Source organism: Schistocerca gregaria, chromosome X (genome assembly GCF_023897955.1).
Source record: "Schistocerca gregaria isolate iqSchGreg1 chromosome X, iqSchGreg1.2, whole genome shotgun sequence".
In the NCBI taxonomy this organism is placed as follows: domain Eukaryota; kingdom Metazoa; phylum Arthropoda; class Insecta; order Orthoptera; family Acrididae; genus Schistocerca; species Schistocerca gregaria.
The window spans coordinates 68,810,844-68,827,028 of record NC_064931.1 but is presented as its reverse complement, the minus strand read 5'-3'; the positions used below and the strand labels follow the sequence as shown (position 1 = coordinate 68,827,028).

The 16,185-nt window shown below is 45.2% G+C and overlaps 1 protein-coding gene and 1 non-coding gene across 2 annotated transcripts in view; both read left to right on the top strand.

Annotated features, from left to right (window-relative positions):
• Positions 1-16,185, top strand: part of LOC126298342 (uncharacterized) — a gene marked incomplete in the record, with an annotated part of 1,034,705 nt that overhangs the window by 986,332 nt on the left and 32,188 nt on the right.
• On the top strand, positions 11,539-11,613 carry Trnas-cga (transfer RNA serine (anticodon CGA)). The gene has a single exon. It is a non-coding gene; the product is annotated as a tRNA-Ser (tRNA).

Sequence of the window (16,185 nt, the reverse complement as noted above, 5' to 3'; positions counted from 1 at the left end):
TTATGACGATAGGTGATGACAGTACAACACCCAGCCACGGAGCAGAGAAAAGCTCCGGTCCAGCCGCGAATCGAACCCGGGCCCTTCGGTTAGCAGTCCGGAGGTCGCCAGATGTTCACAGTATGAAAATCGGTGCTATATGGTATCTACAACAGCACACTTAACACAGTTGACCGTGTCACTAACCCCAGTGCGATGCAAATGGCGATTAGTGGGGATCAATTTATTTACGATTTTATACCAAGAAGAGGCCATCGTCATGGAATGCACGGGTAGACTAACATCGTTCCACACTGTCTTACAGAGGACCCGCGGTGACAATAGTTCTATTGGGATTGGGACGGACCACCTCATCCCAGCGGGCGAGCAAACACCGTGTCGTGGGTATCGGCCGCTGCAGTACGTCAGCACACAAAAAGCTTACGGCAATGTAAAATTCTCTAGCGTGCCGCAGTTTAAAATTTAAAAGATCAACATCAACAGGTGAACAGCTCAGCTGTGAAAATAACTTACTCCCGAGTAACAATCAGAACCATGCACCGAATGTATAAAGCAGAAGGTTTGGTCTTGATGTCAGAAAGGCTGAGACCTCCATGCGATGATATGTGGTTTAGTCGTGATCGCATAGCGCAACCTAAATACGAGACGTTTCCGCAAACGTCTGCAACCTTTTTGCCATCACCCCAAGGAGGGGAAACAACTGGGGATTGTAAAACGGCTTACACAACACATAAGTATCGAAAAATGCGAACGCTTTGGAGAACTGTTGGCATCGTTCGTGTTACGGTAGGGCCCACTAGATTTTGTCAGTTACAGTTTTCCATGTAAATGTCGCCATTTTAAGAGGGCAACGATCGGCAATGACCCCGAATGACGTATGCCGGTCTACAGTAATAGCCCACGGCACATCACCATCACCATCATCGAAGCCCCAAAGTGTAAGAATTTCAATTTTGCTCTCATTCAGCCGCGCACCAGAGACTCGACAATAATCATCGCCTTAAGCAAGGAAAACTCCTCACTACGGTGGAGAACAACCACCACGTCGTCGGCATATGCCCTTCGTGAAGGCCCTGCCAGGAAGGGTCATTCCACGTAATTGAAGTGAGGGATGGCGAAGCAATGGTTCCAGAGAGAGAACAAATAAGGATATCGATATTGAGCTGTCCTGTGGTACACTCCGACTAATCGCAATAGGCGGCGTCAGCTCACCATTAACAGGTCTCTTCGCCGCGACATCCTGAAAACACGTGGGAAATAACTGTATGAGCCTCAGGGGTAAAAACAAGTATCTCCAACACATGGGGCAAATAACTGCGAGAAACACGGTCAAATGCCTCTTTAAAATCCAGAAAAGCAATGACACAGTAAACAGAAATGACTACAGAAACTGAAATCATATACCGATATTCCGCTATTGGACTTAAAATCGATGTTCTCCAATCACGTTCGACTACAGAGAAGATAACCTGCTATTGATTGCCCTCGGACCAGTTTTGCAATCAGAACTAAGCAAAGTTAGAGGACAAAAAGAATCCACGTGACATGGCCAGAGTGTATCGGTATAAACAGTATGGCTTTCCCTGCATAACCTCGTTTAACGTAAACGTCGCACTCGAGACTGGCCAAAATCGGATATGGAACTCCTTAGGGAGACCATCCGGACCAGGTGATTTACGGGAGGCAGAAGCAGCAAAAAGAGCAGACGCCTTATCTGCCTGAAAGGCGACCAGAAATTCAACGTTCTGAGCAGGCGTGAACCTCTCACGAACATCACAAGGAAGGGATCTCACATTGTCATCCAGTGTATATACACTCCTGGAAATTGAAATAAGAACACCGTGAATTCATTGTCCCAGGAAGGGAAAACTTTATTGACACATTCCTGGGGTCAGATACATCACATGATCACACTGACAGAACCACAGGCACATAGACACAGGCAACAGACCATGCACAATGTCGGCACTAGTACAGTGTATATCCACATTTCGCAGCAATGCAGGCTGCTATTCTCCCATGGAGACGATCGTAGAGATGCTGGATGTAGTCCTGTGGAACGGCTTGCCATGCCATTTCCTCCTGGCGCCTCAGTTGGACCAGCGTTCGTGCTGGACGTGCAGACCGCGTGAGACGACGCTTCATCCAGTCCCAAACATGCTCAATGGGGGACAGATCCGGAGATCTTGCTAGCCAGGGTAGTTGACTTACACCTTCTAGAGCACGTTGGGTGGCACGGGATATATGCGGACGTGCATTGTCCTGTTGGAACAGCAAGTTCCCTTGCCAGTCTAGGAATGGTAGAACGATGGGTTCGATGACGGTTTGGATGTACCGTGCACTATTCAGTGTCTCCTCGACGATCACCAGAGGTGTACGGCCAGTGTAGGAGATCGCTCCCCACACCATGATGCCGGGTGTTGGCCCTGTGTGCCTCGGTCGTATGCAGCCCTGATTGTGGCGCTCACCTGCACGGCGCCAAACACGCATACGACCATCATTGGCACCAAGGCAGAAGCGACTCTCATCGCTGAAGACGACACGTCTCCATTCGTCCCTCCATTCACGCCTGTCGCGACACCACTGGAGGCGGGCTGCACGATGTTGGGGCGTGAGCGGAAGACGGCCTAACGGTGTGCGGGACCGTAGCCCAGCTTCATGGAGACGGTTTCGAATGGTCCTCGCCGATACCCCAGGAGCAACAGTGTCCCTAATTTGCTGGGAAGTGGCGGTGCGGTCCCCTACGGCACTGCGTAGGATCCTACGGTCTTGGCGTGCATCCGTGCGTCGCTGCGGTCCGGTCCCAGGTCGACAGGCACGTGCACCTTCCGCCAACCACTGGCGACAACATCGATGTACTGTGGAGACCTCACGCCCCACGTGTTGAGCAATTCGGCGGTACGTCCACCCGGCCTCCCGCATGCCCACTATACGCCCCCGCTCAAAGTCCGTCAACTGCACATACGGTTCACGTCCACGCTGTCGCGGCATGCTACCAGTGTTAAAGACTGCGATGGAGCTCTGTATGCCATGGCAAACTGGCTGACACTGACGGCGGCGTTGCACAAATGGTGCGCAGCTAGCGCCATTCGACGGCCAACACCGCGGTTCCTGGTGTGTCCGCTGTGCCGTGCGTGTGATCATTGCTTGTACAGCCCTCTCGCAGTGTCCGGAGAAAGTATGGTGGGTCTGACACACCGGTGTCAATGTGTTCTTTTTTCCATTTCCAGGAGTGTAGTTCCGCGTAATACTGGTAACACTATCACCCAGTGCAGTCAGTTGGCGAACTTCAACAGCTGTGGGAGATTTAATGAAGGAGCGTTGACGTCGCGAATGATGACGAAGCAGGAGATACGAGGATGTCAGGTCCTCTTCAACAAGCGATCCAGCTTTACATTGATCTACAAACCCCCCATCTGATGCAGCCTGAGCTGCTGCAGCTTTGCTTTAATACGTCGAACGTCTTGGAAACGTAAAGGGGCGTCACCCGTTCGTTCATACGGTTCCCGCAGACGAATGTATTCAAATTCGTAAGTTTTCTTAAAGTCCCTCGCTCGAGCTGCACAGCATGAAATTAAGGCTGACGGAGTATCTGTTTTGCTACATCTGTCCACCAATCAACAGCGAAGTATAAGCTCCCACACGACGCCAGTCACATCGTCCACGTCGTTATCGGTGAGGTGGGAGACAAACAGCATCCACTGAGTCCGAAATAGTTTCGCAGGTTGCCGTCCGAGATTTGGACTGGCTGCCACAGCACAATGGTCGGAAAGGGAAACGGGGATAACGTCAACGGCGAGAATTCTATCACACAACCAATCAGATAAATAAAACCAGTCGAAACGACTACAAGAAGTGGCGGTAAAAAGCATATGCAATCTTTCTGGTCGCACACGGCACGCAGACGCATCGAATGAACCAGTTCACTTAAATAACAACAAAAATTGTGCAGTGCCACTGATCGCTAGGACGTCGAACACAATTAAGAGCGCCAACTAACATGCGACATGGAGTCTTGCGCGGAAAATAGACAACTTCATCTTTGAAAAACAGAAAACACGATATTGTACGACCCGAACCAGTCGGTGCATACAGAATGAATATTAATAAAACCGACAAACTGCAGAGACAGATTCCTGGATGGAAATGGAGGCTAAAAGGTCCTACGAACGTGTGTCAGGAAATTCATCGTTGCCACTTAAGATGATGCTGACGAATGACAATGACTGTCCACGTGCCATGTGTTCCTTTTTTGTTACAAGCTGTGTAATTGACACAGCGCACTGTAGCTAGCAGAATGGTCCGGTATTTGTGTCGGGAACATGCCGAGATGGTGTTTGTGTACGGCCGAGCGTCGACAGGCAGTACGACTACATCAAAACAAGTACCTTCACAGATACCGTCCACATCACACAACAATTTCAATCCCTTTTTGGGTCACGGGTGCTTTCAGAGAGGCGAACGTGCAGAGAGGCGGCGGTCTGCACCTACACTATATTTTGAGAACGGGGTTCTACAGGATATTGAGACGAACGCTAGTCCAAGCTCCAGCCAAATGGACCACCAGCATGGTGTAAAGCCAAGGCACGATTACGTGCATCCAGCATGACAACCGCTACTATCCCTATCAACTGCAATCTCAAGGAGATCACTTTGAACACATGTTACGACGTGCATGCGATGCAGTTCTATGCTGTGTTCCAGGACGATCTGTTGTCGTTGCGCGCAACCCGTCCGTTTCCGGACACATGTTCGTAGGACCTCTTTCCGTCCATTTCTGGTCAGAAATCCGTCCCTACGGTTTGTCGGTTTTATTAATGTTCACCCTGTATTAAACAACCAATGTGAGGTCAAAAAGAGGACACCATGTTCCCCTACCAGAATTAAGTATGTCAATATTGGCAACGGGAATACCCCCACAAAAGAAAAGGGCGGTGCCCGTAGCGTATTCAGGGGCCGCAGTAAAAACAGTCTGAAATCCAGGTAGAGCAAAACTGATGAACCAAACTTCTTGTAGAAGCACAATATCAGCACAGAAATTTGGATATTCGTAGTAAGTTCCTTTGGGACCAAACTGCTGAGGTCATCGGTCATAAGCTTACACACTACTTAATCTAACTTAAACAAACTTACGCTAAGGACAACACACGCCCATGCCCGAGGGAGGACTCGAACATCCGACGGGGGGAGCCGCGCGAACCGTGGTAGAACGCCCTAGACCGCGCGGCTACGCCTCGCGGCATCAGCGCAGAAATCATAGATAAACTGACGTAGATCTGAATCAGTTCTATTGACATTTAGGGTAATAAAGATGTAAGCTTGGGCCACCAATCAGAATAAGAGACATGTAAAAACGACAACAAAGAAACACCACTTATTCCACGGCTCGACCATCATAATCCATCACCGCATCCGTCAACGAATCTGAGGGAGGGGGCCTCTGGCACGTCCCGCGGAACCTTGATGCTACTGAAACTTCCTGGCAGATTAAAACTGTGTGCCCGACCGAGACTCGAACTCGGGACCTTTACCTTTCGCGGGCAAGTGCTCTACCATCTTTTTTTATATAAAACCTTTATTATAAAACAATGTTACACATTCCAAATACATACTAAGTTGTACATACATGAAGTTATTTAAACAAAACAGTTTGATTATTTCAATTGCGCTGACGTTAAGGAAAGTCAACAGAAGATTGTGTTACTGACTAAATCACCAGAAAGAATTAAGTTAAACATGAATACTTGAGAATGGCGGAAAGGAGATATATAATAAAGTTGACTAGCCTTCCAAGTACACACTCTGGACATTAATTGAATCTAGTATCTCAAGTGATCAGATCTATATAATCAGTCTTTCACTGCAAAAATGAACAGGGCAATGTGCCAGCCATTGAATATTACATTTATCGGATAGAATCTTATGGTTTTAACCAATCGATAAGGACATTTCTATAAAAACAGTCTATTTCCAAATTTCTAGTATAAGCCAATTTATACACCTTTAATGTTTTGTGTTTGGCACTATTAGACACACGATCTCAGTGTCACGTAAGTTCTGTACATTAGCTTATAAATTTTAAAAAACCACACTCTGAAGTAGAAAAAGCACACATCATAAATATACTGTAAAATCTTAAATAGTATCCTTAAGGTAACTATAATACATCACTGTCAACACAGTCTTCTTTTTTATATTAACCAATGCCCAGTCTTTCAAATACAATTCTTAGCATATTACCGACCTTTTTCTTGTGATTCCAATAGCTTCTAATTCTGTGGAACTCACACAGCATGCGTACCTTGAACTCTATGTTGCTATCGGATCCTAATTTGTTAAGGACGTAGTTAACAAAATTTCCTAGCAACCAGTACACAGAGTTATTTTTTGCTTCTGGGAAATAGCGTGCTTCAGGCCTGTGTATCAACGACAGCGATATATACTCAGGGGATGTTCTTGTAATCAGAGCTATTTGCTCCCGGATCCACTTCCAACTATTCATGTGACCACTGCAAGTATATCTATGAATTACTGTGTCAACTAGATGGCATTTTTGAAATAAATTTGTTTCACAGAGTCCGATTGCGTGCAGCCTTTCATTGGTGCTAACTATGTTGTTAACTGTCTTGTACCATGACGTTTTTATATTAGGCGTGAGCACATTAGAACTAATGTTTTTCCAAATCTCAGTCCACTCAATGTTTGGAAACTGTCGTTCTATTTTGTTTCTTCCTTCGCTTTTCTTTCGTTCCCGCATTATGGCTCTCGATGTTAAGTGTCGGGACTGCCTGAGTTCGACACTGACATAACTAAACTCAACATAGAAAATCCTCACGTGCTGTAAGCGACTGTTGATATTCTGCACGTCAATCGGCGGAAGCAGGCTTGGAGGTTTAGTGATCTCGAAAAGTTGGCTGGTTATGCTTTCTCGCGAGTCTCTTATTAAATTAATTTGCCTTTTGATAAAAAGAGCAGAGGCTTTATCCGTTATATCAGTTAATCCTAGTCCACCATTTTTAGGATCTAAAGTGGCTACTTTAGCAGGTACTCTGAACACTTCACCTCTCCACAAAAATTTTGTGATTTTGGACATTATTCTCTTCGCTATCATTCTCGGTATTGGATACAGCTGGGCAGTATAATAAGCCTTAGCAAGGATGCATGAGTTGATATACTGTGTTCTTTGAACTTGGTTCATATATCGAATTAAATTGTCTGCAATGGCTCCTTGCACTTTATCTGCTGCAACTTTCCAATTTAAAGCCGTCATTTTCATAGGGCATGCTGTCAGGGTGATCCCAAGTGTTTTATGTTGTCGGACTAATTTTGCCCACTCGGCGTTGATATTATCAAAACCTGTCAGATTTAACATCTAACTTTTTTCCGTTTGCATTGGCTCCAGATGCTCTACAGTACGAATCAGTCACTGTTGCTAGCGTGGTTACCTCGTCATTATTCCTTATAACGTCCCCTATATCGTCAGCATAGGCTCTTATAACTGTTTTATTTCCTGATAATGTTAAGCCTTTTAATGTAGCATGGACATGTCGGAGGAAAGTTTCCACCGAAATTGCGAAGAGCCACATGGACAGAGGACTTCCTTGAGGAACACCTCGTTGTATTTGCATCGGTCTGGATTGTTGACAATGCACTGCAATTTTAGCATTTATTCCAATTGCAAAGTTCTTAATCAACTGTATAATCCTATCGTTGAAACCTATTTTCTTCAATGTCTGTAGAAGATATTCATGGTTTGCTACATCGAACGCCTTATAAAAATCTAAAAACAATAAAGCACACTTTATGTTTGTTACAGAAGTTATTGCAATGATATCCCTGAATTCCGCTAGATTTTGAAAAATGGTTCTGCCTTGATGTTCTGATGTTGACTAATAATTTTATCTGGAAGGCATGAAATTCTCTTGTTTATTATTCTAGCTATTAATTTATAATCAGAATTCAGCAGTGAAATTGGACGAAAATTATTTAAATCTTTGTTTCCATTATTTTTTGGCACCAGAACAATTTTACTCTCCTTAAACTCAGCCGGAATCATTTTACCCTGGATAACCTCATTTACAATGTCCGTGATTTTCGCACCTACTATTGGCCAGTAACGGATGTAAAACTCTGCTGGCAGACCATCCGGTCCTGGGGATTTTTTTGGTGGTGAGGCGCACAGAGTCTCATACACGTCTTCTTCACTGACAACCTCGAGAAAATTTTCGTTGTCATCTTCTGTCAGCTGTGGGGCTAGGATGTCAAGGAATTCTTCCAAGGAAGCATCACTACTTTGATGTACAGAATAAAGCTCGCAATAATAGCGATAAATCTCGTCCATGATATCCTGCTGGGTTCTGAGAATCGTACCGTGTTTTGTTCGAATTTCTTCAATAAAAGTCCTTCTCCCGTTTTTCGTATGCTTCACTAAATGATATAGGGAAGTAGTTTCATCTGCTGACACCGAATTTGCCTTCGATTTTATTTTCAACCCTTCCATTTGACTTCTCTTGATATTAAGTAACTTGGCTTTGACTTTCTTGATGTCTGCTATCCGAAGTGAGGAAACTGCTGAGACTTGATATTATAGATCTCTCAAAACGGAATAGTAATACTCTATAGTGCATTTTATTTCCCTTGCGCTCTGCGCACTGTATTGAATAAGAACTTTCCTCAACTTTGGCTTTGCCATTTTAACCCACCAGTCAATAGCAGTGGCATATCTACTACGGGCTCGCAGGCATATTGCCCATGTTTCTTTAATCAGATGTTCTAAATAATGATTTACTAACAAGGAAGTGTTCAAATTCCATTGATTCTTGAATCGGCGAACCGGCTGTCTTGTTAGATTTATGCAAGCTAAGACACTTGAATGGTCTGAAAAGTACGTAGGAATGGTTTCTACTTTTGTCACGAAAGTTACAAGATTTTTAGAAATATATAGTCTATCAATCCTGCTACGTGATGTTGCCGTGACATAAGTGAACTCAACAGTGGAGGGGTATTTGATTTCCCATATATCCTTTAATTCTAAACCAGTAACTAATTGTTTTAGTTCACTTGAGAAATTAAAATTAGCTAACTTATCTTTTCGATTTAAAACACAGTTAAAATCACCTCCAAGTAATAACTGTCTTGGCGATTTCCTGAACAAGTACTGTATATCAAGTCATCTTTGAAGAAACGTGCCCTGTCAGCTCGATGAGAACTTCCTGAAGGGGCGTACCAGTTGATGACAGTCACATCATAGATATTTAGTCCTATTCCCCTTCCGGATTCCAGTCGTTCCACCTCGCTTACTGTAATCCCTTCCCTCACCAAAATAGCTGTTCCAACACTTGTTTCGGGAGTCACACTTATGTAACTGACAAAACCGGGAATTACCAAATCCGAAATTAGAACTTCTTGTAACAGGGCAATATCAGTCGCGGATTCGTACAAAAATTCCTTAAGGGCCGATAATTTCAAACCGGTCGTGATTTTATTTATGTTTATAGTGGTGACAGAATAAGATTGCGTCATTGTGCTGTCACTATGTAGTTGTTTTGTTGAACTAATTTAGTTTACTGTGGTTCAGGGTTCAGTTAATCTGTAACAGTTTTCTGGGAAGGCTGAACATGGAATAACACTTCAATCAGTTTATTAGTTACTGTCCCGTTTTTTTTCTACTTCTGATGTTTTCTCTTGTACCGCAAGCAGACTGATTTCCTGGTAAACTTTCTGATTTTTCCTCCAGTGATTCGTGTAGGACCGTTTCGGACTGAACATTCTTTGGGCTTGGGTCGCCCCTACCGGATTTTTCCCTTCCCTTGGTTACGAGCTACAATCTCATTTGGTTGCGTCGGTATTTTACTCTCGGCTTATCTGGAGCAGCAGCAGACGCTTTAGCAATTTCGCTTGCCGGCGCCTGCCCTGAGGTGTTGACCGTGATTTCAGTTTGGCCACCTCTTCCTCGTTCTTTATTAATTTCACTCACTTTCCGATCGAGGGAAACAAACGGAGACTGCAGTTTTGCAACCTCTCCCTGAATTTGTTTATTAACAGACAGATTCTGATCTTTGCAGTCGACTACTGAACCTGTTGTTTCTTGCAAATTAATGCTGCTTACACCCCCTTCATTATCTGGTACTGTATGTGTATTATCTTTCTGTTCATTAGTTTCCATTCGCATTTTGCCTTCAAGTTCCTCTGCCTCCTCATCGCCCTGTTTTTGCTTGCGAAGTGAGGGAGTGGGACAAGACAGCTCGTCCTCTGAACAATTATCAATTATCTCCAGAGGTCGTTTTTTCGGTTGCGTTCCAGTTTCACGGGTAGTGGCAACAGGGTTTCCTTTTGTTGTTAACGGGGGAAATTGACTGTTATCGTGAAGGGAGACATCAGCTTGGCCCGCTGCGTTAACATCCTCACCCAGTTGTTCCGGGCTATTCTTTGGTAACAGATCATTTAAGGTAAGCTTCTGACGCTGTCTCAAATTACTTTTAAGAACAACAGTTCGCCGCGGACATTCCTGTCTGAAGTGGCCGGTTTCGTTACATATATGACATGTAGCTTCCTGACCTGTATAAACAATTTGTGCCTTATACCCACAAACAGTTATGTGAGACGGAATATTCGTCTTAACGTCCATCTCTACACAGCGGACCCCGTTAAAACACTGCAGTTTAAAGCGAGGCGACCATCTTTAATTTGCAATTGATTTAACGTCTCCGTAGTTTGAAAGAGCTTCCTTAATCTTATCATTTTCAATTTCAATGGGAAGATTCAAGACACGAACGGTTTTGTGATGAATGTCCGTACTATAGATGGAAACGTTACTTTTATAACCATTTCTATGCACAAACTCTACTTCATAGCCCCACTTTCGTAACACTTTATCAACGGTGTCAGCACTGATTAACTTGACAAAAACACAATATTTTTCCTGATCCAGTTGCCAGGTATGAACGGTTTCAGAATTTAGACCAATTACCTTTGTAATCCAGTCATCTATTTCCAGGGATGTCGGCTGAACAGGACGGGATTCCTTGTCAAAAGCAAATACCAGAGTATTCCTCATGAGGTTTGTAGCCATGGTTAATCCAGCGAAGCAATTTCGGTTAAACAGCCGAAATTCCAAGTAACAGCAGCAAGACCAGAAAGAGCGATCAGATCACAAGGAACAGGAACGAACACGGAGGTTAACGGACGGACGGCACTCGGCGAAGCACAAGTACAGCGATGTAAACACTGAAGTGCAGCGCAACAGTTAACAGCGGCCACTGGCGAGCGCAGCTGAAACGGAACTGCCATCTGAGCTACCGAAGCACGACTCACGCTCGGTACTCACAGCTTTACTTCTGCCAGTATCTCGTCTCCTACCTTCCAAACTTTACAGAAGCTCTCCTGCGAACCTTGCAGAACTAGCACTCCTGAAAGAAAGGATATTGTGGAGACATGGCTTAGCCACAGCCTGGGGGATGCTTCCAGAATGAGATTTTCACTCTGCAGCGGAGTGTGCGCTGATATGAAACTTCCTAGCAGATTAAAACTGTGTGCCCGTGCTTCGGTAGCTCAGTTGGTAGAGCACTTGCCCGCGAAAGGCAAAGGTCCCGAGTTCGAGTCTCGGTCGGGCACACAGTTTTAATCTGCCAGGAATTTTCATATCAGCGCACACTCCGCTGCAGAGTGAAAATCTCATTCTTGATGCTACTGTTCTTGCCTCGCAACAGCAACGATCCGGCTGTACTCGTTGTTTACGCCGGCTGTGTGGCAAGTTATCTTCCGCCGCCGGCGAGGTGGGAGGATCGTTCACTACATTCGGGTCAATCATTGCCTGGCCTGAATCAGAAGCTGTCTGCACAGGAGGAACCCTCAGCGAAAGCGACAGACTCACGTCAGGAAGACAATCGGACGGCAGATCGTACCTCACGGAAGACAAATCGTATGAAACTACCACCGAATCCTGCTTCAGAGGAAAGACCAGCGGAAATCGAAGGAGCACCAGAAACCTCCATTTCAACTTCTGGCTCATTACTCGAGACTCTACCCCTCCATACAAAGGATTAGCGGAAGTTCGACGTGAAAGAGGGGGGGGGGGGGGGGGCAGGAGAACGGTAACAACACCAGCAGTATCCCCATCCTGTGCATGGGGCCTCTTATTTTGGATTACTTGAGCATCTAACGGCGAAAAATCACGCGCAACGAAATTCAGATCCATTCGAAGGGCGTTATTACCAGAAGATTGCCCAGGCCCTGATTCAGTTCCTTTGGAGACGAGGTCCGCTACCGTTATTATGCCGCTATTAGTGAGAAGATCGCAAAACAAAAACCCTTCGCGGACAATTGGTACGACGATGACCACTCTCGTTAATACGAAAGCACGCCCCCCCCCCCCCCACCTGGTCATTGCACGTAACGTGTATACGGTTACCACATACTTGTAAATGAGCCGGCCTGAGTGGCCGAGCGGTTCTAGGCGCTACAGTCTGGAACCGCGCGACCGCTACGGTCGCAGGATCGAATGCTGCCTCGGGCACGGATGTGTGTGATGTCCTTAGGTTAGTTAGGTTTAAGTAGTTCTAAGTTCTGGGGGACTGGTGACCTCAGATGTTAAGTCCCATAGTGCTCAGAGCCATTTGAATTTGAACTGTAAATGAGACGGAATATTCCGTTCCACCTGCATTTCTGCAGAACGAATCCCGCTGTAACATTAAAGCCTGTGCTGACTGGACCATCGTTCAAACTGAATGTTTTTTGACCTCACCATTATTAAGCAAAACGTCTTTAAGGTAAATATGATCTACCTCGGGAGGCATGCTGAACACACAGACATTCGTGTATTCAACGTCAGCGCTCGCAAGGAGGACTGCACTAACTGAGTCATCTCTGACAAAAGAGCCTGACCACCATGTTTAAGCAATAATTTTTCAACTTGTAAGGGATTCACAAATTTAACGAAGAAAACATAGAGTTCGGTGTCAAAATACGCTGTGTGCACCTGATCCGAAGTCAAACCGAAAGTATGTACCAACCAATCGTGGATTTCTAGAGAAATGGGCTGCGCGTGACGGGTCTACTTATGAAACGAAAAGCTCACTATACCTTTATTTGGAACAGATCTGGGTACCATAGGAATGAAAGAAACGGACATCACCACTGCCAAGAGCACATTTAAACGAACACAAAGACGAATTAGACGGAGGGCATACACTCAAAAAAGCACGAAACGTTACGTGAATATCAAACGCCCAACGCTCGTAGCGCTGTGGCTGAGCGGAAGTCAACAACGTCCTGCCCTCACGGCGTCGCAAGCGGAACTCAGCCACCCGGTGATCAAAAAGTCAGCATAAATTTGAAAACTTAATAAACCACGGAATAATGTAGATAGAGAGGTAAAAATTGACACAGATGCTTGGAATGACATGGGATTTTATTAGAACCAAAAAAAAGAGTATTTCTAGACGCGTGAAAGATCTCTTGCGCGCGTCGTTTTGTGATGATCGTGTGCACAGCCGCCACTTTCGTCATGCTTGGCCTCCCAGGTCCCCAGATCTCAGTCCGTGCGATTATTGGCTTTGGGGTTACCTGAAGTCGCTAGTGTATCGTGATTGACCGACATTTCTAGGGATGCTGAAAGACAACACCCGACGCCAATGCTTCACCATACCTCCGAACATGCTTTACAGTGCTGTTCTCAACATTATTCCTCGACTACATCTATTGTTGAGGAATGATGGTGGATATATTGAACATTTCCTGTAAAGAACATCATCTTTGCTTTGTCTTACTTTGTTATGCTAATTATTGCTATTCTGATCAGATGAAGCGCCATCTGTCGGACATTTTTTGAACGTTTGTATTTTTTTTTTGGTTCTAATAAAACCCCATGTCATTCCAAGCACGTGTGTCAATTTTTACCTCTCTATCTACATTATTCGATGATTTATTCAGTTTTCAAATTTATACTAACTTTTTGATCACCTGGTATATAGTTCACAAAAAGGCTAAAGAAGTGAATAACTTCCATTACATTGTAGTATACTTTTATTTATTTATTGTAATAGTTAGCATGGTTTTCCGAAATCACTAGATGGAAAATATTACTTATGATGGCAAATAAATAAAATCTCAAGTCATTAGTTTGTATCCGATTAAGTAAGATTTACAAAATACTCGCCTTTAGACTCAAAACGTTTTCCAGATACTTATTTATTTTACACGTAAGACTGCGGCAAAACTTTATACGATGCCAGAGTTGGTGAACAGAGTACATGTTCCACAAGTCATACTTCAAAATCCTCAGTTTCCTCGTTGCCGGAGCATCTACCTTAACTGGGTCAGTGTTCTGAAAAAAACATGATTTTCTGTTTCTTTTACACTCCAAGTTTCTTTTCATACAATTTTCGACAAGAAGAATTGGATAGTGTTGACTAGTTACATTTTTTTCCTTTTCAGTGTAATCAATAAGAGAAATTGCTTTTCGATCCTAGAAACCTTGCCATCTTTCGCACCAATGCAGAGAAATTGGAAATGTCTTTGCTTTTCGAAAACATTAAACAACTGGGGCACTCATCTACACTGAAGAGCCAAAGAAACTGGTACACCTGTCTAATATCGTGGAGGGGCCCCGCAAACACTCAGAAGTACTGCAACACGACGTGGCATGGACTCGACTAATGTCTGAAGTGTTACTGGAGGGAACTGACACCATGAATCCAGCAGGGCTGTCCATAAATCGGTAAGAGTACGAGGGGAGGAGATCTATTCTGAACAGCACGTTGCAAGGCATCCCAAATATGTTCAATGGTGTTCATATCTGGGGAGTTTTGTGGCCATCTGAAGCGTTTAAACTCAGAAGAGTGTTCCTGGGGCCACTATATAGCCATTCTGGGCGTGTGGGGTGTCCTGCTGGAACTGCCCAGGTCCGTCGGAATGCACAATGGACATGAATGGATGCAGGTGATCAGACAGGATGCTTGCATATGTGTCACGTGTCACAGTCGTATCTAGAAGTACCAGGGGTCCCATATCATTCCAGCTGCACATGACCCACACAATTACAGAGCATCCACCAGCTTGAACAATCCCCTGCTGACATGCAGGGTCCATGGATTCATGAGGTTGTCTCCATACCCCTACACGTCCATCTGCTCGATACAATTCGAAACGAGACTCATCAGACCAGGCTTCATGTTTCCAGTCATCAACAGTGCAATGTCGGTGTTGATGATCCCAGGCGAGGCGTAAAGCTTTGTGTCGTGCGTTCATCAAGGGTATACGAGTAGGCTTTCGGCTCCGAAAGCCCATATCGATGATGTTTCGTTGTATGGCTTGCATGCTGACGCTTGTTTATGCCCCATCATTGAAATCTGCAGTAATTTGTGGAAGGGTTGCACTTCTGTCACGTTGAACGATTCTCTTCAGTCGTCGTTGATCCCGCTCTTGCAGGATCTTTTTCCAGCTGCACTGATGTCGGAGATTTTATGCTTTACCGGATTAGTGATATTCACGGTAGACTCGTGCAATGTCTTGTACAGGGTGCGTTCTCAAAATGCTATACAACATCTCAAGCAAATAACGGCAGTAGTTTTATTTCAATAAAGCAGATTGACAATGGATATGGACCACTAATAACTGTTCTCACACCACTCTCTGCTAGTCCGTGCTAATACTCCACTAACGTCTGCCTAGGCTGGCAGGAGCGGCGCTTATATTCACTTCGACTGGATGCCACTCCTATCGTGATGACGTCCTGGTCAGAGCTCTATTGGCTGACGTCATGTCACTGCCTTCTCTGGTCTTGCGTTTTTCCTCTTCGTTCCGGCGCTTGTGGTTACGCCGGAACATTCCTCCCTCCCAAAGCGAAGGACCGTCGTCGTGTAGCGACCACGGCGGGGGATGCAGGAGTGTGGACACAACGTCGGACCGGAAGCTCTGGCTGTAGGGGACGTCAAACTTCCTTCCGTACTCCGCCATCCGGCCAGCACTCTGGCGGAAATGTCCCCGAGAAAACGACCAGAAGGCTACGCGTCTACTTCCTGCTGCCATGAACCAGATGAAGAAGGTGTGGGCGGATCCAGCTCCATCGACAGGACGAGAGGAGGCGGAGGAGGTGAAGGTTCCGTCTCCGTGGGGTCATCCGGCGGTGTCATGATGACACCCACTGGCGGCTGCTGTGGCTGCGCTGTCCACTGGACCTGCAAATCT